Below are 23,977 nucleotides of genomic sequence, written 5' to 3'. Positions count from 1 at the left end.
TGTCGGCACGGTGAAGCGCAAAGCTCGGTGATGCTGAAGACAATAATCAATGATGCAAGGAAACCCTATAAAAAATCTTCACGCCTACCTCCTATACTGCAGGAGGAACGAGACTTCTTACAGTATTAATGTTGGGCAGTGAAGCCGACAATGTATAAAGAGAAAGTTTCCAGATCTCACTTCAGCACTCAGTTTTCCTTTTTGGAACATTGGGTGTACGTAGGTAATCTTTTGTAACACACAGAGAAAACATAGATCGTATTTCTTGACACGGAGTGCGTAGGCAGTATATTTTTAAACACAAAGCGAGTATGTAGGCATTATTTTTTTACGCCAATGGAGTATGTGAGCATTATTTTTTGACCTACAGGGAGTATGTGAGCAATATGCTATCCCCAACGCCCCTGTTACTTAGATGCTATTAGTGGTGTGTGATATTTGATTATGATAAACGTAAAACATGCTGTGCAACTGTGGTGTGTGGCACTGATGTTGGATGTTAGTGAATGGCACTTACACTTGGTATGTGACACTGCTGTAGTGTGCCATGATGCAGCGCGGTACTGGCTGGGAGTACTGGGTAAGAGCTAAAAAGCAGATAGTGTTGCTGGGTAGAAATAGTATGCAGATACTGTGGTCGGAAAGACTAGCCACACCTACTACTCAAGAGTTACTTGAAAAACGTACGGGTAACGGACAGGCATGCAGACACACACAAGCAACTTCTTCCCTCCTCTCCCTTATGCATACATATAGCCTACATGAAATCCTCTAATAAACACACACACACACACACACACACACACACAAACACACACACACAAACACACACACACGCCCGCCATATACATACAGATGAACCAGGACCGACCCTATTATGCAGACGATCCCAGTGATTAGCAGAGTCATTACGAAAACTTGGCCCCGTAATGGCATTTTCTTGGTTAACAGGTTGGGATGGAAAATGGTTTGGTTAACTGGGGATGTGGCTGAGTCTGGTGGGTTAGGTTGGGTTGGGTTGGGTTGGGTTACTTGGTTTGAGATGGTTTTAATTAGGTTGGGTTGGATTTTGTTAGGTGGTGTGGGGTTAGAGTGAGTTGGATTTGAGTAAGACTAGGTTGGAAGGGGTGGAGAGGGTTGGGGTATTGGAGATTTGGGTGGGGTTGGGTTAGGTGGCAAGGGGTGGGTTTGAGATAGGCTGGGTTAGACGGCGTGGTGTGAGGTGCGATGAAGTAAGAGTCAGGTTGGGTTGGATTAGCTTAGTGTGTGGTGAGCTAGTCATGGGCTGGACTTGGGTTGAGGTAGGTTGGGTTCAGTGATGTGAGCTGAGGTTGTAAGCGTGGCTTTAAAGTGGGTTGGGGTGAGTTGGGCTGGAGTCTGACTGGGTTGGAAGGGATGGGATGGGGTTGGGGTGTGTCAGATTTGGATGGAGTGGCAAGAGATGGTTTGGGGTGGGGTGGGGTGGGGTTGGGTGGGATTGGATGAAGTGGACTGGGATGAATTAGCTTGGGTTGGACTGGGTAGTTAGGGATGGAATGTGGTTGGCTGTGTTTGATTTGGAGTGGTTTGCGATGGGTTAGGCGTGTGGTGTGACGTGGTGTGAGGTGAGATGGAGTTGGCTGGGGTGGGATAGGATTTGGTAAGGGGGCCGGGTTGGGCTGGAATGGGTGAGGCGGGGTCGGGTGGGGTGGGATAAGGTGTGCGGGAGGTTTGTGGGTTGCGTGAGTGATGGAGTTATGGCAAGAAAATCATCATCATATCATCATCATCATCATCATCATCATCATCCTAACGCCAAAATTATGCATGGCCAGGTAAATTGCCTGGTTAACGAAGGGACGGAGCCTAGGTGGGAGAACGGAGGTGGCTGCTCAAGGTAGGTGGGGGAAAGGAGTTACGGTACGAATCTCACTATCACCACCACTATCACCACCATCACCATCGTCACAAAACCCATCCTCGCTATTAAACATGTGGTCGGCAAATAAAAGAAAATGAAAAGTACAAAACAAGAAACCCGTTGTCCTTGCGCCCTTCTAAACTGCACTACACTTACACCTTTTGAAATTCTCGGTAGGAATGCGAACTGGGATAAGTCTAGCTCGTAAGATGAAATACTCCAGCACACTCCATCAACTCCTTCACTTCTACAGTACATATTTCTTGTCTCCTTCTTGGGCCCTTCAGACTTTAGCATTATTTATTTACCTTACGGAACGTCTCACGAAATACAGAATAAATTAAGGTTATATCTGATTCTCCAGTTCGAAAGGTCTCTCCTAGGTTGAATAAAATCGTCTGTTGGTAATAAGAAAAAAAATAATAATACATTCTCCGTCGGAAAAGGATCAATATCTTAAAAAAGAGAGAGAGAGAGAGAGAGAATAAAGTAAATAAACACAGGGAGAAATGAACAGGCGAGCATATCAGCACAAAGAGAAAGTGAGAGAACGATGAGAACCAAACAATACTGTAAATCAAAAGGGAATACAAAGGCTATCAGGAAATGGAGAGAATCAGGAAATGAAGAGAAAACGGAGGGAGAGTCAGGCAACATCATAAAGGAAAATCAGAGAACGGAGCAAATCACCAGACAGGGAAATCAGAAAAATATGAAACTTATAGAGAAGAAATCAGGGCATACAGAAAATGAGAAAAAATAATCAGGCCATAGAAATTAATAGCAGTGAGAGACAAGATAGGTATAGAGTATGACAGGACATAACTTAAAAAAAAATAAAAATAAGAATAAGTTCTAAATATGGGTATGTCAGCAAATCAGGGAGAGAAAATCAGTCTACTGGGATTATATAAAAATGTGAAGGGAATGCTAGGTGTGTGTGTGTGTGTGTGTGTGTGTGTGTGTGTGTGTGTGTGTGTGTGTGTGTGTGTGTGTGTGTGTGTGTGTGTGTGTGTGTGTGTGTGTGTGTGTGTGTGTGTGTGTGTGTGTGTGTGTGTGTGTGTGAAATATCAAATAATTAAAGAATTTACCTGTCTTCTACTTCTTTAATTCTCCACTTCAATAATAAATAGCATGAACGAGGTCCTTTATATTTAATGTGTCATGCTGGTAGTACAAGAAAAATAATTTGCCTGATGGATGGCCTGTGGTGGACCAAAAACTCGTATTTCAAAACGTTCTTCAGAATATTTCAACTTTTTAATACTGCTTAGATATTGCGATGCCCTTGATAGATAGACAGAATGACAGATAGATTGACAGACAGGTAGTACCAATTATACAGACAGTCAGATACACAGACAGACCTACAGAATAATACACAACAATGAATGAAAAAAAAAGTCTGAATCAATTAACTGGCCTTGACACGAGAGAACAATAGGAAGAATGAATTAATGCAGCGCTGAAAAATGTGGTATTCAAGAGAGAGACAACAAGGCCTGGGGTGAACAAAGCAGCGCAGTAGGCCATCATATCACATGGCATAACACAGCATAACACAGCACATCACATAGCATTAATCGACATGACATTGCATATTACAGAAGAATGTGGGATAACACGGTCTAGTGCAGCACAACATGGTATAAGAGAGCATTACACAGTATGATATGCCATAACAAAACACAATCTAACACAACATGGCACAGCATAATATGGTACAGCAGAACATCGCATTGTACAGCCCAGTCTAGCACAGCATAACACAACAAGGCATGACGCAGAATAATGGCATAATAACAACACCACATAACACAGGAGAGCATACAGTACCTTATATTCCATTGTCTCTAGTTTTGAGAAGACTTTTGGAAATGGAGAGATAAGACATAACTTCCGTTTACTCCCTCACAACGCGAGGCTTTCCGAAAACTGTAGAGAATATCTGGATGTACATCCATTCATCCATCATCCAATCCTATGTTGCCCCATGGGGTGCGTTGGAGCCCAGGACTAGACAAGTTGGTCGTGACATTTAAGATGATAGTGATAAGCCCCATTCATCCCTGGGTGGCATTCAGTGAGCAATAAATTCCGACCACCCCTTGGATATAAACCTACACTAAAAATGGAAAAAAAAAATCAACGTACCATGTTATCGGAATGAAGAGGTAACAAAATTCTCTTCCACTTCTTCCTTAATCTGCATATTTCCATATACAAGTTAATAATTTCTTACATATACTTTGCGCAGTCTGTATTGACGTCTAAATACATTAAAAAACATATAAAAAAATGTGAGGTGTAAACTATAAAAGAAATCGCCAAGGAAGAGGTGTCAGGGAGTCTCCATGAATCGTTTTTCAGAATGATGACTAGAATACTACAGTATATACTATTTTTGCCACATCTAGACGATTTCATTCAGCTTTTTGAAGATCCAGCATAGAGATGGGTTGGACGATCACCAATACGACAGGTACTTCCTAGAAATGAATAGAACTGTCTGTTAGTAGCAAGAATAATATGTAAAAAGTATTAAAGTGCTGAATAGGTTAACCAGCACGTTTATCTGACCCCTATTCTATGGCGACGGTCTTTCGTTTCATTATAACTAACAACAGATTATTTTATGTAGCTTAGGAAGAATTTCTCACGTTTAAGCCCTATTCTTCCTCACGTTTAAGTCCTTCACTCCGATTATTTTATGCTGATTCTTGCTACCATCAAACGTTTTTATTCGATTGAGGATTGACCCTTTGCATCGAAGGGATTAGGTAAGGATATATCCAACCCCTCCAGTCCGTACAGACTCTCAAAGCCTATATAAAATCGTATGGTGGCGATATCAAAATAAAAATTCATCAGACTGAAAGGCTTCAAGATTACGACTGAAAAATTGTGAGGAAGGATGGGACTGGAGTGAACTGATGTGATGAGGAGGGATGTACTGAGATGATTTGGTCATGTTGAGAGGAGGGAGGATGACAGACGGGTGCGGAAAGTGAGAAGTGTGGACGTCGGGGGTACGGCTGCGAGAGGCAAATCAAAAAAGACCTGGGACAACGGCATAGTGTGTGACCTCAGGGATAAAGGGACTGACTAGAGAGGCTGCCAAAGACTGAGCAACATAAATAGCTGCCACTGAGTGACCAAGGCCGAAGCATGTAAGTATATTGGGTCCTTTATGAACTATACAATTGGAAACGATACGATACGATACGAAGGCGTCTTTTTTTTTTTTTCTTTCTTTTTTTTTACGGCATTCCATCGGATGATCATATAAATCTAGGGTGATGCCTTACGATATTTATCTTATCCACTGACTGCTAGTGCAACCTGTCGAGGTCTGAGGGTTAAGGGAGTGCTCTTACAGTGGATGGCTTAGTATTGTACCAGCAACAGGCAAGAATACAGACTTAATGTAAATACAAAAGTCAATTTGGCCTAACCCATTTAGTGCAACTTACCTGGTAAATGAACACTCTCAGGCACTTATTACTAGCTCTTGGTTGAATAAAGCCACCTAAAGCTATGTGGACTAAACACTACATTGGTTCTGATCACGAGAGTTAATGATGACAGTATTATCCATCCAAAGCTCATATAACACACTCTCAGCTGAATAAAATCATCCACCATTAGCTACAGTAAGAGACTAGAACTGTTCTGATCATGAGGGTTACCATCGGTGCCTTAAAAAATCTCGGAAACAACGCGACTTACAAAACGACCATCAACGCAACCTAGCCAAGTCCATCTGCTCACCTCTCGAGTATTCATTTAACAGAGCATAATTACACATTGCAACACGGCCCACGCAGAGCTCAGGGGCACAGTCTCTGGTGTTGTGCTGCGCTGGAGTGTATTGTGCCTGCCACCCAGAGGACAATTACGGTATAATATGAATCTATATGTTGGAGTTTACTGTCCATTTGTCTGTCTGTTTGTTGTCTCACGTAGCATCCTGTGAGGGGTGAACTTGACATGGGAGATCTCCGGGAGGCGATATTTTCGTCAGTTTAGGATGCTTTGTAACACTCATTTGTGATGTATTTTTGCATGTTATATTTCAGTGTGCTTTTTCATGCAATATTCATGATTTTAACGCCTTCAACTCGACGGCATTCTCTTCTTTACAATCACAACACCACCACACGGTTTTATTCAATTTACGAAGAATCTCTAGTCGTGAAGTAGACTACGAAAGCTGTATCTACCAGCCCTCCCCTCGTTTCGAAAAGTCTATCCTAAGGTTAATGAAACACAGAGAACTCGGGCCCCGAACTGTCAACACAGCGTCGCTCGGTATGCCTCCGCCAAGCCTTGCGGACGGGCTCGCCATACACAACCTCCATGACCTTGTTAACCTAACCAGTTCATCGTCCCTTCACTGACAAAAGATTGGTCGAAATACGTTGAGGGAGTTCAGGAGGTATCGCTCCCACAAAGATAAACTATAACCTTGACCTCTGACCCTTGACCTAGCTGACCTACTCGGTGCATCATATCCTCATACCGCATCACTGGAAGAAGTTTGGTGGAAATCCGTCGATGGGTTCGCACCCATGTACACACACGAACACTCACGCACGCACGCACGCAGGCAACACGTACACAGGCACCTACTCAAGCACGGACAGACAGACCAATCACTTAATGCCTCCTCCATCATAGGTGGGTGAAGGCACAATAAAGGCGACCGGAATAGGCAACAATAAAATTGAAAACACCTCGTAGCACTGAAAGGGTTAATACAGAGACAAATTGCATGAAAAACACACACAAGAGATTAGAGATTATTAACGAGCCATTCACAGAAATACACTGTGAGAAAGGTATGCTAACAAGCCTCCTTAACAGGGGAAATTACAGCCCAGGATATCAATGTCTTGCTCAGTAACGACCTCGCCTCTGTCAACCCCATTCCCCCTCAGTGGCTCTCCATCCTTGTTCCTCGACACTGTAGTTTTTCACGACTTACCGTATGCATATCATACGAATTATTGTGATTCTACACAGCTCCTTCGCGTTCAGTTGTAGACAATAACATCGTTCCAAATTTTCTTGAACACGTAATTAAAAACAAAGATTATTTTCAAAAGTTAATTGGGCTGAAAAATGCGACATTTTGGTTTCGACTTCGATGCTCACTGACTCCCTGTTTATCGTGAGGAAGTATATCAGTATTTATACAGGAAACTTTAGTTTATCAATCACATTCAGTACTGGTATTAAACACATATTGTCCAACTCAACCAAACCAACTATAATTTCTAACACACTGCGGTCATTCGTCCCTCTGTACTTTCATTAAATCTACTGCTCTAAAAGACATACTGTTACCTAATAAGTAACATTCAGGATCATTTAATACACACACACACACACACACACACACACACACACACACACACACACACACACACACACACACACACACACACACACACACACACACACACACACACACATATATATATATATATATATATATATATATATATATATATATATTTATGTATGTATATGTAGATATACTGTAGATATATACAGTATACTCGTAGAGAGAGAGAGAAATCTAACACGGGGAAAATATTAATCTTAAACGAGGAAGTAAACACCAGAACCAATCCCCTGTTCATGTCAGTAAAAGGAACTCCCAGGGAAAGATTAAGGCACAGATATCGCGGTTACCATGGCAACCAGCATCAGCAAAAAAGCTCAACAAACACACCTGTACCTTTAGCTGGAAGGGGAAATGTCGACATAGGTATCACGGTAGTGGCCAGAGAAGGATGTCGAGTGGGGTGTGTCGAGTAGGGTGTGTAGAATGTGTCGAGTGCGGTGTGTTGATTGGGGTGTGTATAGTGTAGAGAGCTGAGTGGGCTGTGTGGAGTGGCGTGTCGAGTAGGATGTGTCAAAAATGGTGGGTCAACTAGGGTGTGTCGAGTGGGAAGTGTAGAGTGGAGTGTGTCGATGGGGTGTGTCGACTGCAGAGGGCTGACTGGGGTGTATAGAAATGGATATGTGAAGCGGGTGAATGTCGAGTGGAGTGTGTAGATTGTCGTTAAGTGGTGTGTGTAGAGTTGGATGTGTCAAATGGGAAGTGTGGAGAAAGGTGTGTAGAGTCAAATGTGTGATGTGGGCTGTGTAGAGTAGTGTATCAAGGAGGATACGGCATTTCGGCTATGGTGTTCTGTTTGGAAAGTCGAATGTGATGTGCACTGTGAAGTATCAAACTGTGTGTGTGTGTGTGTGTGTGTGTGTGTGTGTGTGTGTGTGTGTGATATAGTGTGGGCGTAACGAAATGGGTGCCTAGTGGAGTAAGTAAAGTGTGTATAGGTTTGTACTGACTGGAATATGTCAAGTGTTGGGTATGAAATGGGATATGTTGAGTAGGTTGTGTCGACTGATTTGTTGTCTTCTACCGATAAAAGCACTGCGTAATGATGACTGGGTGAATGTGCGGGAGGGGAATGTGACAAGGCAGTTCCACTCTCCGAGTTGGTGATTGAGTGGGTGTGAATCTTGGCCCACGGCTCACTGTTTCGAAATGTTTGCAGCAATAAGGCAGATCTGCTCTGAACAAATCATGCTCTAACTTCGCACGTAATATAAATGTCTGTATGAAATAATGTAATTAGATATACTGCTCACAGACACTGCAATATATACATCGTTAATGCAGTATAATTCATGCAATGTGGTTCTTTAATAATCGATGCTGTGGGGCTGACTAACTTTAGACCGAGTTTGCTTACTACTTGGGTGCTGTACGATGTCCTTTGAAGTATATATCCACATTACAAAATTATAATGCATATAACATTATAATCCATTATTCAGTTCACTTTTACACTCCACTTTATTTCCTCCTCGCGCCAACTCTGTTAATTATAAGTGATTTAATAACAGCTCTAAAGGAACCAACAATTCCGGGGAAGTTTATGCAGAACTTAAAACAACTCCAACTGCCCGTACCGCTCATCATTTAGAGTTGATGCAAGGCAGTGGTGGAAACGAGTCTAAGGTATCGGCATTATAATTAAGGTTCCGGGAAATCATAACACAGGCGGCGGAAATGCTCTTATTACTGGTCAGTATATCATGTCGATTTAACTTCACTTTATATCTTTTACTTTTCTTCGGGGCAAAGACAAAGTTCTCTCTCTCTCTCTCTCTCTCTCTCTCTCTCTCTCTCTCTCTCTCTCTCTCTCGCGTAGTAATCGACAAAGGGTGTGGTGCTTTTTTTTTCTTCTTTTATCCAGAGCCTTTAGCCCCCGAAATGTCAGTACACGACACTGACGCCCCCGGATGCTGGAGGCCCAGGGGTGCATATACGCAGTGGCTTAGCGCTAGCAGTGGCCCGGGATCACCCTAGCTAGATTCACAAACACTGAAATGCTCACAAAACTATTAATTCCCTCTTGTAACTCTAATTTTGCTTTGCGGAAAGAATAAGAGGCAAGCTATTCCCTTGCCCGTTCTGTTGATTAATGCAGAAACAGATGAAGAATGACGAAAATAGACCGAAACATAACGTGAAACAGAAATATATCATGATTACTTTTCTTTCGTAACTATTATTTTCAAAGCGAACATCGTACGTGAGAAGACTACAGATCGTAGTTACGAAGGGCGATTGGCTGTAAGTTTGTGAATTCCGAGAAATGGTGGTGGTGGTGGTGAGCTAGTCAAGTACGATGTTTGGTAACTTCTGATCTATGCTCAACGTGAATCTTTTACCAAATCATAACCCCTTCAGTCCGAGGGCGTCATTTATACTTTATTCTTGCTATTACATGATTTTTCTTCACTGTGTCTTCAAAACAGATTGATAGTCTGGCACTGCATAGATGAAAGCGAAAAAGACGTCCTCCGGGTGAAGGGGTTACACCATTAACGATGAATGTGAAAAATACAAACCAATTCAAACCACGCTGTCCGAGCCTAATGACGTCACGCTTTGTTTACTGTGAAAAGTTGGGGTCACTCGTGTCTGGTTCATCGGCTGCTCAAGTAATCTAAAGCCTGCACCTCGGCGATTGCAGGTGTTGTGCTGTATTTGGCTACAGATTTTTGTAAACGATTATTTGTCATAGAAGCAGTCTCTCATCATCATCATCATTATTACCGTTTTTCCGACCTACAGATAGGTTGAAGTTTGATCCAGGAAAAGAGTAAAGAGAAGGTAGGAAACTGGAAGAACTGTTAATAGACTGCCAAAAAAGGCAAAATAGTAATTATACACACCATTTAAGCCCTCAAACTGCAGTCCTAAACATCTACACGGTTTTGTCTTCCTTATAGATGTGTTTCACTTACACTTATGAGTCAATCAGTCAAATGTCAACTTAAAATGGGGTACTAAGCCCTTGAGATGTGCAAATCCTTACATTTACTCAGTCAACCAAATGAATACCCTGTCGATTACCTCGCTTCATCAACTTGCACATCTCGCTTTCTCACACACTAACTTGTCATATCCCCTTCTTGGTCTCCCTCACCTCATCCCACCTTTAGACTCATTATACATAACATAATCTTTCCGCCATCATATTTTAATCCGTTCTCTCCATGTAACCATATCATCTAATCCTAAATGCACCCTCCCCTACTGCATTATCAACAAATATCCTTACTCCACATCTTTCATAAATCATATAACTTCTCATCATTTCCACACGTCACACACACATTCCTAAATAACTCCATTTTCACCGCTCTCAATTTCTCTGGTCACGCAACCACCATAACAAAGTAATAAAGGGGTGGAGCTGAATAAAATATGCCTGAAAACAGCAAGAACAAAATAAAAATGGTGTTATAATATTAAAGCATCTTTATGTCCTCCAGCGTTGAGGACGTTAACATTGCTAGTTGTCATTAAAAGGGATCAGCCCACTGTGCACGCTATAATGCACTCTCTCTCTCTCTCTCTCTCTCTCTCGCTATAATGCACACACACACACACACACACACACACACACTCTCTCTCTCTCTCTCATACACATGTATAACACTAAAACCCATTGCACCGACACACACACACACACACACACACACACACACACACACACACACACACACACACACACACACACACACACACACACACACAGATGCCGGATAAGCTACACACGATTGCTAACTCTCATGGTCACGTGCTGTCTTGCGTTATATTCCAGTTACCTCCGGACGACACCATTCAGCTGAGAGAGAGTCCTGGAGCCCGACATCATTAACAGTGGTACAGCATTTCTAGCCATTCCATTCCTGGGGCACCTGTGGCCTTCTACTCCAGGTGACGAGGAGGAAGATTATTCGGCTGAGCGAATCATACAAATTAGGCCTGTAATCAAACTTGCATAATTTTTAAGTTTAGACGAGCCCAACTTTGCCTTGATTTCGAGGTATACACTGTCGGCAATATATCAACGTCTGGAAGTTGACAAGAAATGTATGGCTTCATGAAAAATTACACGTGTCCATCCTCACCTTATCAACTCAGGTCTCATGACATAAGAGCGACAGGATCCAGGAACAAATAGATTACGTCAGTAGAAGCTATGGACAGTGACCAGTGAGATGTTAGCTGCAGCTGACTAGAGGACTTTTTTCTATTTCATTCGTGGTCTCACCGACCAATTTTTTTAAGCTCAGAAGAGACTTTTTCGGACTGGAAGGGTTAGATATGGCCAAGCCTACCCCTTCTATATTTTGGTGCACTTCTCTTTTGAGTAAGTCTTCTCGTGGCGGCAAGAATAAGGTGAATATTATATCCCCGGGAGGATGATATTAATCTCCTCATTATTATGGTAACTTTTAAGTTAGTTATTACAATTTCCTGATGATTTTAATCTGGATAAAAACGTCATCTCGTACTGGGGTGTTAAACGAGTTGTATCTTATCCCTTTGGTTCCAAAAATCGCTCTAAGTAAAATCAAATCATTTGGAGACAGCAGCAGCACAAAAAAGATGTGCACTTTATGTTCTGGGGAAATGATAATATTACCAAGTGTTTAGCTAGTACGTCATCTGACCTGCCTAAATTAATTTCACTTGCTGGAGCGTGAGACTGGATGACTATGATCATTTCTTCCAGTAGAACTTCACAATATTTGTTCTTGTGATGACCTGAGGGTGCAGTGAGTTGGCACCTTGAGACTCCCAGCTGTTTCTGTTAAAACTACACGACATTGCAGCAGTTAGTGCAACAGGGGCTCGTCTGTGTTTCATTCATAAGGGTCACATAATCTCTCGGATCTGGTGCTTATTTCTTAACAACATAATAATGTATGGACGTCACAGCCAGTGCAGATGGATGCTAGTTCCCCTGGGGTGTCCCGACTAAGTTACAAAGATCCGTACTGGGTAACCCCGAGGTACAAGTTGGCAGATAGATATCCTCTGTACCCACCCCTTGTGATGGTCGTACTCTCTCTCTCTCTCTCTCTCTCTCTCTCCCTCTCCTTTTTATGAACAAGCTTTAACTTGTGACTCTGATAGTTGGATGGTGTATGTTGTTATGGTGGTCCTTGTGGCTGATATCGCTGCCTGTTCTGTTGCTTTATTTCCAACCACATCTATATAACTGAGGTAATCAGTTAAGGGTGACTCTTCGATGCTAGGTGGCCAAAAGTTGTAAGGCAGATAAGATGCCTGATAAGAGACCTACATTCGCTTTCATCAGGCCAGATTGAATAACTCACAGCGCAGATCTGAATTCAGTGTGTATAGTTATGTCACTTCTCTTGTTTGTGGCCTATCATACGACTTGTGTAAAGGCAAATACTTATACTCGGGGTGAGGAGCAGTCATCTACAGTCCTCCAGCCGTATGTTTCTCTGTTGTAGGCAAAGGCTGATTCATTTCACCCTGTTTGATAACCAGTCAACTCACCCATCAGTGAAGTAGACGCATCACACTTCAACTCTATCATGTTAGACTCTGCCTGTTGCTGCAATTACGTAGACTGCAGGCAAGCTTCTTTAGATGTGAATGAAATGCACAATCTCTCCAATCTGTATTGAGTGGTCAGTGACATGAAAAATTTCTCGTCGGACATCAGCCGGTCCTTTATTTACTTAATATCTCCGGAAATCACCATACCAAAAGCCGATTTACCAAAGCAAGGGTATAAGATTATGATTATCTAACCGGTTTACTGTCATTTTATCATGGTGCCTAGGATATGATGATGATGATGGTGTGTGTGTGTGTGTGTGTGTGTGTGTGTGTGTGTGTGTGTGTGTGTGTGTGTGTGTGTGTGTGTGTGTGTGTGTGTGTGTGTGTGTGTGTGTGTGTGTGTATTAATCCTGAGTTCCACCAAGGCCTTATTGCCGCCGACACAACTCCTGGCCTAACATTCTCGTCCCTTTTATTTGTGATTTGTTGTTCGCGTTGGCTTGGCTGCAGAAACAATCACCGTCATTCATACAAACTCGCCAATGACTGAAACCACGAATACCAGAAAATGAAACCAACTTGGGTCTCTTTCTAGGCGTCAAAGCAGGTTTCTCGGCGTCTCTTTTATTGGCGATTTATTTTCCACGTGATACCTTAGCGTTTTCTAGTATGCAGCCGCACAAACTCGCCATGGACTGAAACCACGACTGCCAGAAAACGAAACCAACAAACAGGAAGAGACCAAAGCATACTAGGGTCCTATTCTTGGCGATATGGTAGACTTCGTTGCGTCTCTTCTTTAGCGATTTATTTTCGACATTACCCCTTTATAATTCCACCGCACGCTGTTTCTATCATTATAATATCGACAGTTTGCATCAGTATCACGCAAATGGGCACTGGGGTGAAATACACAGAATAAATTGCTATGGAAGAGGTGTTAAGATCATCGAAAGCCACTTAGATGTGACTCCTCGACCGAAGTCACCAGAGAATGAAACCACTAGCATCAGAAACCGAAACCAAGTAACTAGAAGAAACCGCAGAAGTAGAATGATACCACTACATCACCAGAATATGAAACTATTGAAACATACAGAGACCGGATCAGCCAAGTGAAACCACCACCGCCAATGCTAGAAAATGAAACCAAGTAACAGAAAATTAAAGAAGAAACCGAAAGAACGCACCATGTAAACACAAAATGAAGGTGTGTGTGTGTGTGTGTGTGTGTGTGTGTGTGTGTGTGTGTGTGTGTGTGTGTGTGTGTGTGTGTGTGTGTGTGTGTGTGTGTGTGTGTGTGTGTGTGTGTGTGTGTGTGTGTCCCTGCAGCCACCAGACGATTTTGCCCAGCTTAGAGGACGCTTTCCCTTCAGTGCAAGACCTATTACTAACTTGAATAAAATCACTAAGAGATAAACTGAACAAAACAGAAAAATAAAAAAAATGCGAAATATAAATGGGGTGCCTCGGGTAAGATGCATTTCACATAAAGCTTACGCATTAAATTTCATCACTCAATTCTCGTGTTTCATCGAGTTTTATATTTCGTTGGCTCACACATAAAACATACACCAAACATGTGCAAAAAGGTAAGATTAAAAAAAAAAAAAACTTTAAATCAAAACTGTCATTAATAACAATCTGGGCGTCGCGAGTAACTTATATTTTATTTTCTTTATCCTTCACTACTTTAATATACGAGGCTATTTTTGTTTACCTGACAACTTGATGCAGATCTCGAGAGACTCTTTGAACTGCAAGTGTTAGATTGTCTTCACTCATCCCTTCACAACCTGACTATTTTCCCTGAGCCGAATAAACAGTCGCAACATGCACCGGATAAGGCCACGGTCAACGACAATGCATTCGTGTAGACGCTCCTGCTACTAACGTAACGTGTTTCTTTGTATTGTGGGACTAACAGTGTCAATGGCTGCCGCGATCCTCTCCTTCCAATGCAACCTGACCTTTGAATCACCCTGTATAATGCAAGGGAACCTTAGGTCAACTGTCAATAGCCACACACCATGATCCAGGAAGGGGTGGCTACAAACGACTCGCCCTCACGTCATTCAGTCCTCCGCAATCAAGTTACCCTTCTCTAACTCACACATTTTTCATCCATATACCTAAACTATCCACCACTAATACAATTAACTCCATTTTCTTGAAGGAGTCTTTTTTTCTTATAACCGAACAGAGAATTCGATGTAAATTAGGAAAGATCTCTTTTGGTGAATGCATTAACCAAGGCTTTACCTAATCCGTCAAGTTCGAAATATCTTTCACGGCGGATAAAACTGGCTGGTGGTAGTAAGGCTAAATTATAAAAGACGTCGCCGGCCTGAAAGGGTTACCTCCATCAACACGACCTTCTTTGTTATATTCTGGTTTCCTTCCGATGATGTTATTTTTTTTTCGGAATGAACATATGACTGGGATTAAAAGCAACCACCAATAACCCTCCCACTAAAATGAATACAAAGTCGTCGAGTGGTTTTAAGAACACAACTTATTACACGTCATCGTAGAGACAGAGTTAAGCCATCGGGAACACCTGAGTGGGCGCACATGCATTTTTTCTAGCCAATATCCATGCTACATAAATAACACTAACAGACCACAAAGACAATAATATGAAGGAGATATTTCACGATCTACAAGGATCAAAAGTTCGATAACATTTTCTTATCTTCCAAGCTGCAACACTAAATATTTAAAAGTGATAATAGTATGAAGAACAAACAATAAAAGTAGGAAAAATGAAGCTACTCCTTGGCGTTCGAAGAGGGAGGAGAAATAAGGAGGGCAGGACACAATGCTGAATGGGGATTTTCGGCGAACTTTTTGGTGGTGACAATACTCTTTTAATTCACCAGCAAAGTTTGTCTACTCTCTATTCACAGTCACAATATACCCCTCTCCCCGCCACCCGCCCAAACATCCATCCCCGCCTCCCCTCCCCCATCTACATACACACGCTGACAGGGACGTCTTTTAGTGTGTTTAGGTGGGTTTGAAAAACCTCTCCCTAACTGAATTTCTCACTCAACATCCACCCCCTCACTCGACACAAGCTTACACATTCACGCCATTGATGCCGGAGAGAGACACCTTCATGTGATGGCACTGACACTACGGTCGGCTCAATTACCTGGTTAAACACCGACCTTTAACTATTTCCCTATCCCTCGAAAAGAGGAAGGTTGAATGGAAGAGGAGGGCATCATAGGAGTCCAGGCCAGCGTCACTCCCACGACCCTCCAACACACAAAAAACTTCCCCTCTTCCACACACAAGTATTCATTTCATTACTCCTCACATACCCACAATACCTCTCCCAACCCACTCCCTCTCCATATACTGTACAGACACCCATAGACCACCTTCCCGCATCCCGTAGCGCACCCATGCCTTTTGCCTTACCTACACAGACACAGACACACACACACACACACACACACACACACACACACACACACACACACACACACACACACACAGCCGCCATCCTCACGCCACCCATACACCCACACACACACAAAGCCCCCACTCCCCCTGCCCAACACACTGATCACTGCCATTACGAAACTTTCTCCGTGTTTATTTTTTTGTCAATCCGGCCACCCTCATAATCAGCGAGGAAAGGAATTTAATCTCAACTCGTGCCCCATGGCTAATCGGCAGGCTAATGACGGGGATTGGAGGAGGCTGATGTTAGCCACCCTCCATTCAGATTGTCAACTTTTTCCCCGAGGCTCGAGATTAGGATTTTTTCGTGCTATTGTTTTTTTCAGATTCGCGTCCATAGGTTATAGGTAAAGAGATGTCAGTCTGTTCCGATGGTGTGAGGTTAGGGCTTTCGTGCATTATCATAATAATAAAAAATTATTATTGTTATTACCACTTACTACTACTACTACTACTGCTGCTGCTGCTGCTACTACTATTATTATTATTGTTGTTGTTTTGATTATCAATATCATTTTTATGATAATAATCATGATCATGTTTATTATTAGCTTCTATAGATTTTCCGTGAACTGTAGGTGATGAGTTAATGCCCAGTGGTTGTGTATCTGATCAATGATAATGTTTGAATTACTGATTTCTTCCTGAATGAATTCAGTCATATATACAGCGGTGGCTGAATCGGTAGAGAGGCGTCCTGCAGTCCTGATGGACCCAGGTTCGAATCCCGGCTGGGGCAGGGAACAGTTTTAAGGATTTGAATTTCTTAAAAAGCAGGCTTTCCTGATGTACCAGATGACCCGACGGCATGTCGTAAAAATACCCCAGCTAATACCAAGACAGCAGTTCTGTATGAGACAGCCCTAGCACGTATTCAATATGGACGGTGGGTGTTAGTGCCAAAGTGGTGACATGTGGAGGTGTAGGACTATTGGGCCTTGGGATAGGCCACTGCCCCCGAGATATAGACCCTGAAGCCTTTGCCCAGAGTCGGACACAATATATATATATATATATATATATATATATATATATGTATACTTATAGCCTATATATATATATATATATATATATATATATATATATATATATATATATATATATATATATATATATATATATATATATGAATGTATATATGAATGTATATAGATAGACAGATAAAGCCATGATGTATCCCTGTCCAGCATCCAGATTTCTATTAAGGATGGTTGGTCTGGATTCCATATTTCTAAGTCCCGTGATTTTTGCTAAAACACAAGGTGTTAGTTGTAGACGGAATTCATTGCGGTACTTAACGTTTTTTTTTTCTTTGCTGTTGAAGTTATTATATCTGTAAATTCACAGAAAGCGGTTGCACATGATTGTGTGTGCGGGGGGCAGAAGGTTGGAGTTGAGGGTATGAGTGGGTGATTGCTCATGTTTGCACACAAACTGGGTGTTAACTCCATCAATTAGATGACAACTTTCATCTGTATGCCACTTCCTGACAATTTCAATAAACTCTGGATGGCCTCTCGCATTCAATGGCTTCATGAAGACTATACCTAGACGTCCAGTATCTCTCCTAATCTGAATATATTCTTAGTACAGTACACAACAAGATTAAAATAAAGCACAGAGGACGTCCTTGAGCTGAAAGTGCTAATTAGGAAACCATTAACTTTGACAGAGCAAAAGAAAACTATCTCTTTATTGCACAGGAAATAACTATACTTCATTCATCATAACTTGGCGGAGGTTTATCGTCCTTTTGCAACCTTTTTCCCGTACCCCGGTGGGAGAATAAGGCAATACTACGGCCCTGCATCCTTTCCATGGCACTTTTTCGTGATTAGCACCACACTGTAATGTTAATTTCTTGCTATAGGTCAGCACTCAATATAGTGAGATGGTCATTGTACGCCTGGTTAGAGAGTATGTGTTAATTTCGTAATTTTTCGCGACTTAACAAAATTAAAACTTGTATTTATTATGCGTATATATTCTGAATACTTTGTCGAAGCAAAATCTGCTTTATCATGGATATATATCTTGAATACTTCATCATAAAATCCAATGTAGCAATGTTTTTACCGTAACCTTCAGATGTAATCCAGCGATATATTTTAGTGCCAGGCTTAGTCATATTCCCAGAACTCCAACTGCGACATCTATCAGCCGAGCAGTCATGATTTGCCAAAGATGCTGTCATTATGCAAGGTAAAGTTTGTTGGTAGTGAAACCGTTAGGAGTAATGATGCGACGTAGGAAATCACTCCTGGACGTGATTAGAAGGCAGGGTGACAAGTTTATATTATTTTGCTTACATCGTTCAGATACGTGTTGGAGAATACAGTGCTGCTGCTGCTGCTGATAATGACATCATCATCAACATCGCCATAATCATCATGTACTTCTTGTTAAGCTTAGAAGGGAAGGAGAAGAAAAGGAGGAATTCAGATTAGAATGCAGAAATAGGTTTTTGGTGTTGGAAACGTTGGAAGAGGGGGAGAGAAGTGTAGATGAGATGTGGGAGGATGTGAACAAAGTTTTGCATGAGACTGCTGAATGTACGATTGGAAGGAGACATAGATTCAGGAGAAAGAAATGGATGTCAGAGGAAACGTGGGATATGATAAAAAAGAGAGGTGAGGCTAAATTGAGGAGTGAGATGCAATGCGTTGATGAACAAGAGATTGAATTAGCAAGAGCTGCGTACTGGAGTTTGAATTCAGAAGTAAGAAGGTTAGCTAGGAGAGATAAAAGAAGATGTGTGGATGAAAAGGTTGCAGAGACTGAAATCTTAATAAACAAAAATGATGGACAGAGTCAAAGAATAGCATATGAATCGATTAGAGAACTGAGTGGTAATGCAGGTAAACGCAAGGAAATACCAGTTAGAGACAGGGAAGGAAATTTATTGACCAAAGATGGAGATATTAAAAATAGATGGAAAGAGCATTTTGAGACAGTTCTTAATAGACCAATACCACCAGAAGAGGATATACCGTCTGCTCAGGAAGATTTAAATATAGATACAGGAGAGTTGAGGCTTGCAGAAGTGGTGAAAGCATTAAAACATTTAAAGAATAATAAGGCACCAGGGGAGGATGGTTTATTTCCGGAAATGTTTAAAGTGGAGGGGGATAGATTAATAATGATCTTGACCAAGCTATTCAATAAGATATGGGTGACGGGGTTACTACCATCAGTTTGGAAGAATGTTGTAATTGTTAAAGTTCCGAAGAAGGGAGACCTGAGTGAATGTGGTAATTGGAGGGGAATCTCTTTGTCACCGATAGCTTTGAAAGTTTTCAGTAGAGTGTTGTTAAATAGGTTGGAGCCGGTGGTTGAGGGTATTCTGAGGGATGAACAGGCTGGTTTTAGAAAGGGACGTGGTTGCAATGATCATATCTTTATAGTTAGGCATTTGATGCAGCAAGTTAATGAAATGAGAGTACCGTTAAGTCTTTGTTTTGTTGATTTTGAAAAGGCTTTTGATAGTATTTCGAGAGAGACTATGGGGAAGATCATGAGACATTATGGAATACCAGAGGAGTTTGTGAGGGTCATTATGAACATGCATGAGGATACATTTTGTAAAGTGATGGTTGATGGTTGTCTGAGTGATTCGTTTGAAGTCAAGTCCGGAGTAATTCAAGGTGGTGTTCTATCGCCTTTACTATTTATATTGGTCATTGATTACATTATGAAACGCGTTGGAACAGAAACCGGTGCAGGTATACTTTGGGGAGAGAACAGGAAACTTTTGGATTTAGATTATGCAGATGATATAGTTTTGATTTGTGATGGGCCAGAAGAGATGCAGAGAGTGTTGGACTGTTTGGTGAGTGAAGGTCGCAAGGTGGGTTTGGTTATTAATTGTGGAAAAACTGAAATAATCAATATGAATATGGAAAATGCGCAGGAATGTGTAATTGGAGGTATGGTTGTAAAGCAAGTTGATAGGTTTAAATATTTAGGTACTTATTTAGCCAAGGATGGTTCTTTGAACTTTGAATTCGAGGAAAGGTTAAAGAAGGCTAATCAGGCAATGGGAATGCTTAAAAATATTTGGAATAATAGCAATTTTTCTGTGCATACAAAAATCAAACTTTATAAGGTAATGGTTAGGAGTATCTTAATTTATGGACACGAGTCTTGGTACAGCACAGTGACTATGGAGAATAAATTCTTGGTGTTTGAAAACAAAGCACTTAGAAGAATATTAGGAGTTAAGTGGTGGGAAAGGATACCAAATAGTAGAATTAGAGAAATAACGGGAGTGCAGCCGGTCGATGAATATGTTAGGTTCTCACGATGGAAGTGGCTAGGACATGTGTATAGGAGACAGGGAATAGTACGAGGTACACCAGGGTGGGTGGCACTTGGTAGGAGAGGTAGAGGAAGGCCAAAAGAGACGTGGGTGAGGACAATGAGACGGGAAGCTGGAGATGAGTGTTGGGGAGATCTTGAGGAGTTAGCACAAGATAGGATGTGGTGGTGTGAGTTCATCGAGGCCCTATGCATCCCCGAGGGTGCCACAGGAAATGATTGATTGATTGATTGACTTCTTTCATACTAATTGATGGTGTGGCAATATAATAGCATGAGAGAGAGACAGAGAGAGACAGAGAGAGAGAGAGAGAGAGAGAGATTACTAAACTGAAAAGAAACCCTTAAAGAAAAAGCGATACTAACAATTCCCAAAAGGAACTGCAGCGCTGAAGAAATATATATAAGAAAGAGCAGGCATTATACAGCAAGGGAGAGGTTCGGCCCCTAGCTCCCTTCCCTCTGAATTCTTTGTGCCAGGTCCCCCTCAAACCCGACACAGCAAGAGAACTGAAATAAAAAGCAAAAAAAGAGGGAGTATTGAGGCCACCCGAGTCGCCCCAACAATACTGAAAATCCGATCAAAGGCTGGAAGAACTCACACACACACACACACACACACACACACACACACACACACACACAGATATACATAAAGTTTTACGTACAAGATGTGCACACAGATATCGTAGGTTTGCACATACGCATCTACACACGCACTGACACTGAGGTGCAAGTGCAATCTTATGATTATATTAATTTCTACGCACATGTTTACACAGGTCTAACTATGCGCGCACACATATGTACACACAACCCAGCCACTGTGATCACTGCTTCTCTATTACCACACACACACACACACACACACACACACACACACACACCGCTAGCCTTACACAGTTTCACACAAACAATTATATAATCAATAATATACCAGGAGTCAACGATGCATCTCTCTCTCTCTCTCTCTCTCAAATATCGGGTTCCCGTGCGAAATCGTCCGTAATGCTTCGTTCACTTCCAGCCCCTTGAAATAATAGAAGATCCTGGTATTACCGAATGATTTATGAAAAATGCGTAATACTCAGACCACGCACACTGGAGGCTGCAATTCTGTGTTCAGCTGAGCACCGGAAAATAGCGTGAGTTCTCGGTGGTACGGTCTCGGTCTCTTTTGGTCTCGTCCTGCTCTTGTTGGTCTCGTGCTGTGGCTTAGGTGGTCTGTAGTATAGACTGACAGTTTTCATCCGACGGAACTGAGACATTTTCAAAGTCTGGATACTATGCTGTGTTTTTGTGAATTTTGATGAGTCTTAGCTATGAGGTACGAATGAGTCTCCTTGGTTACTAGTCATACTTTCCCCCCAAACTGACTACTCCTGCCCATGAAGGGGGTTGGGTATTTTTGCCAGGTGAGAACGAACCTACTATATATTCATGTTGCTTGTATTCTCAATTGATCTCGTTTTTAGGTCTTGCCGGTCTCGGTCTGGTCTGCTGGTCTCTGCTCTGCTGGCCTCGGTCTTAGCTACTATCGGTCTGAACTGTTGGCTTCTTTGCTCTGCTGGCCTCGGTCTTAGCTGCTCTCGGTCTGAACTGTGGGTCTCTCTGCCATTTTGGCCCCGGTCTTCTCTGCTGGTCTGGTTCACTGTTCGTCGGGTTCTGCTGGTCTCGTTCCCTGTTAGTCTCGTTCTCTATTGGTCTCCTTATCTAATGGTCTCGCTCTCTACTGGATTCGTTCTCTGTTGGTCTCGTTCTCTGTTGGTCATGTGGTCTTGTTTTTTATTACTCTCCGTCTTTGTTGGTTCTTTTTCTGGCGGTGTTCTTTATGGTCTTGATCTCTGCTGGTCTCGCTCTCTGTTGTTCTCGTGCTCCGTTAATCACCTGCTTCAATGTTTTCAATATATGCAATACAATTATAAGGTTAATTTCAGTACAGTAGGATATAATGTCACACGCACACAGCATTGTAATACACTTAAAGAATACACTGCAATACACTCATAAGATACACTGAAATACACCCTCCCGATACACTGCAGTATACTCATACACTGCAATACAGACGCAATGTACACTGTAATTCACACAGAAGATACACTGCAATACATAAGATACACGAAGACACACCATACACTTCAATACACAAAATTACACTGCACGGAAAATAAACTACTATACACATGTTAGATATGCTGCAATACACAAACGACACACCGCAATACACACGAAACAAAACAATACACACACGACACACTGCAATACACACACGACACACCGCAATACACACGACACACCGCAATACACACACGACACACTGCAATACACAAACGACACACCGCAATACACACATGACACACTGCAATACACACGAGACACAAAACAATACACAGACGACACACTGCAATACACAGACACACCGCAATACACGCAAGACACACTACAATACACACACGACACACTGCAATACACACACGACACACTGCAATACACACATGACACACCGCAATACACACACGACGCACCGCAATACACACAAGACACACCGCAATACACACACGACACACCGCAATACACACGACACACCGCAATATACACACGACACACCGCAATACACACAAGACACACCGCAATACACACACGACACACTGCAATACACACAAGACACTGCAATACCCTCAGAAGTACCACTGGAAAATATACATGAATACACTTAATAAACAAAATAAACCGCAGTACACTTGTAAGATACACTGTCATACACAAAGCATATACAGTACTACAATACACACTACGCTACACTGCAACACACGAAGCTACACTGCAACACACAGCAATACACCTGCTGATAAACACACACCTCTGCACTTGCCACCACTCCTGCTCTCGTGGAAAAACACATTACGGACATTAGCAAATACAATTATATAATGCAAGTTGAATTATGAACTGGGTATTCTCGTTTATATTTAAGCGTCCTCACACAGGTATACTTGCACCCACACCCACACACGAGAGAGAGAGAGAGAGAGACAGACAGACAGACAGACAGACAGACAGACAGACAGAGAAAAAAAGAGAGACCCCACACAAGCATATTATGTATACACAGTTAACTTTACACACTTACACATAAGGTTTCTTTACACACACACACACACACACACACACACACACACACACACACACACACACACACACAGATGCAGGACTGGGCGCTCCATCCATCACAATACTAATCTTGAGCGTCATTAATCAGTGTGATGGAAAAATTGATTGGCGTCGCCCCTAAAACCTGGGCTTAAACACTCATACCCGGTAAACAGTGTCCGCCGCTGCCACTCACACTGCCACCCGAGTACACACTG

The sequence above is a fragment of the Coenobita brevimanus genome, chromosome 64 (genome assembly GCF_032717465.1).
Source record: "Coenobita brevimanus isolate Jiangsu-jjx chromosome 64, ASM3271746v2, whole genome shotgun sequence".
In the NCBI taxonomy this organism is placed as follows: domain Eukaryota; kingdom Metazoa; phylum Arthropoda; class Malacostraca; order Decapoda; family Coenobitidae; genus Coenobita; species Coenobita brevimanus.
The sequence above is the reverse complement of the archived record's forward strand: the minus strand, read 5'-3'. Positions refer to the sequence as shown.